Source organism: Physeter macrocephalus, chromosome 14 (genome assembly GCF_002837175.3).
Source record: "Physeter macrocephalus isolate SW-GA chromosome 14, ASM283717v5, whole genome shotgun sequence".
Lineage (NCBI taxonomy): Eukaryota > Metazoa > Chordata > Mammalia > Artiodactyla > Physeteridae > Physeter > Physeter macrocephalus.
This window is the reverse complement of record NC_041227.1, coordinates 110,990,015-110,993,198: the sequence shown is the minus strand read 5'-3', so window position 1 is coordinate 110,993,198 and position 3,184 is coordinate 110,990,015.

Here is a 3,184-nt window from a genome sequence, read left to right as displayed (position 1 = left end):
TTCTCAAGATTACTTTGGCTATTCGGGGTCTTTTGTATTTCCATACAAATTGTGAAATTTTTTCTTCTAGTTCTGTGAAAAATGCCATTGGTGGTTTCATAGGGATTGCATTGAATCTGTACATTGTTTTGGGTAGCATAGTTATTTTCACAATGTTGATTCTTCTGATCCAAGAACATGGTATATCTCTCCATCTGTTTGTATCATCATTAATTTTTTTCATGAGTGTCTTATAGTTTTCTGCATACAGATCATTTGTCTCCTTAGGTAGGTTTATTCCTAGGCATTTTATTCTGTTTGTTGCAATGGTAAATGGGAGTGTTTCCTTAATTTCTCTTTCAGATTTTTCATCATTAGTGAAAATGAGTGTAAGAGATTTCTGTACATTAATTTAGTATCCTGCTACTTTACCAAATTCATGTAGTTTTCTGGTAGCAACTTAAGGATTCTCTATGTATAGTACCATGTCATCTACAAACAGTGACAGAATTACTTCTTCTTTTCTGATTTGGATTCCTTTTATTTCTTTTTCTTCACTGATTTATGTGCCTAAACCTTCCAAACCTATGTTGAATAATAGTGGTGAGAGTGGGAAACCTTGTCTTTTTCCTGATCTTAGAAGTGGTTTATGTTTTTCACCATTGAGAATGATGTTGGCTGTGGGTTTGTCATATATGGCCTTTATTATGTTGGGGTAAGTTCCCTCTCTGCCTACTTTCTGGAGAGTTTTCATCATAAGTGGATGTTGAATTTGTCCAAAGCCTTTTCTGCATCTATTTCTATTATCATACGGATTTTATCCTTTAGTTTGTTAATATGGTGCATCACATTGATTGATTTGTGGTTATTGAAGAATCCTTGCATTCCTGGGATAAACCCCACTTGATCATGGTGTATGATCCTTTTAATGTGCTGCTGGGTTCTGTTTGCTAGTATTTTGTTGAGGATTTTTGTATCTATGTTCATCAGTGATATTGGTCTGTAGTTTTCTTTTTTTGTGAGAGCTTTGTCTGGTTTTGGTATCAGGATGATGGTGGCCTCATAGAATGAGTTTGGGAGTGCTCCTCCCTCTGCTATATTTTGGAAGAGTTTGAGAAGGATAGGTGTTAGTTCTCCTCTAAATGTTTTATAGAATTTTCCATAGAATAGATAGAATTTGATAGAATTCATGAAGCCATCTGGCCCTGGACTTTTTTTTGTTGGAAGATTTTTAATCACAGTTTCATATTCAGTCCTTGTGATTGGTCTCTTTATATTTTCTATTTCTTCCTGGTTTAGGCTTGGAAGGTTGTGCTTTTCTAAAAATTTGTCCATTTCTTCCAGGTTGTGCATTTTATTGACATATAGTTGCTTGTAGTAATCTCTCATGATTCTTTGTATTTCTGCAGTGTCAGTTGTTACTTCTCCTTTTTCATTTCTAATTCTGTTGATTTGAGTCTTCTCTCTTTTGTTCTTGACTAGTCTGGCTCGTGGTTTATCAATTTTGTTTATCTTCTCAAAGAACCAGCTTTTAGTTTTATTGATCTTTGCTATCGTTTCCTTTATTTCTTTTTCCTTTATTTCTGACCCTATCTTAACGATTTCTTTCCCTCTGCTAACTTTGGGAGTTTTTTGTTCTTCTTTCTCTAATTAGCTTAGGTGTAAGTTTAGGTTGTTTATTTGAGATTTTTCTTGTTTCCTGAGGTAGGATTGCATTGCTCTAAACTTCCCTTTACAATCTGCTTTTGCTGTGTCCCATAGGTTTTGGGTCATCATGTTTTCATTGCCATTTGTTTCTAGGTATTTTTTTATTTCCTCTTTGATTTCTTCAGTGATCTCTTGGTTATTTAATAGCGTATTGTTTAGCCTCCATGTGTTTGTAATTTTGACAATTTTTTTTCCTGTAATTGAAACCTTATCTCATAGCATTGTGGTGGGTAAAGATACTTGATATGATTTCCATTTTCTTAAATTTACCAAGGCTTGATTTGTGACCCAAGATATGATCTCATTTAAAACTTGTATTTCCTTATTTATTTTCATTTTGGATGATCTGTCCATTGGTGAAAGTGGGGTGTTAAAGTACCCTACTATTATTGTGTTACTGTCAATTTCCCCTCTTATGGCTGTTAGTATTTGCCTTATGTATTGAGGTGCTCCTATGTTGGGTTCATAAATATTTACAATTGTTATATCTTCTTCTTAGATTGAAGCCTTGATCCTTACCTCACGTCCTGCTTTGTCTCTTGTAATAGTCTTTATTTTAAAGTCTATTTTGTCTAATATGAGAATTGCTACTCCAGCTTTCTTTTGATTTCCATTTGCATGGAATATCTTTTTCCGTTCCCTCACTTTCAGTCTGTATGTGTCCCTAGGTCTGAAGTGCGTCTCTTGTAGACAACATATATATCGGTCTTGTTTTTATATCCATTCAGCCAGCGAACGTCTTTTGGTTGGAGCATTTAATCCATTTACATTTAAGGTAATTATTGATATGTATGTTCCTATTACCATTTTCTTAATTGCTTTGGGTTTGTTTTTTTAGGTCTTTTCCTTCTCTTCTGTTTCCTGCCTAGAGAAGTTCTTTTAGCATTTATTGTAATGCTGGTTTGGTGGTGGTGAATTCTCTTAACTTTTGCTTGTCTGTAAAGGTTTTAATTTCTCTGTTAAATCTGAATGAGATCCTTGCTGGGTAGAGTAATCTTGGTTGTAGATTTTTCCCTTTCATCACTTTAAATATGTCTTGCCACTCCCTTCAGGCTTGCAGAGTTTCTGCTGAAAGATCAGCTGTTAACCTTATGGGAATTCCCTTGTATGTTATTTGTTGCTTTTCCCTTGCTGCTTTTAATATTTCTTCTTTGTATTTACTTTTTGATAGTTTGATTAATATGTGTCTTTGTGTGTTTCTCCTTGGATTTATCCTGTATAGCACTCTCTAAGCTTCCTGAACTTGATTGACTATTTCCTTTCCCATGTTTGGGAAGTTTTCAACTATAATCTCTTTAAATATTTTCTAAGACCCTTTCTTTTCTCTTCTTCTTTTGGGACCCCTATAATTCGAATGTTGATATGTTTAAAATTGTCCCAGATGTCTCTGAGACTGTCCTCAATTCTTTTCACTCTTTTTTCTTTATTTTGCTCTGCAGTAGTTATTTCCACTATTTTATCTTCCAGGTCACTTATCCGTTCTTCTGCCTCAGTTATT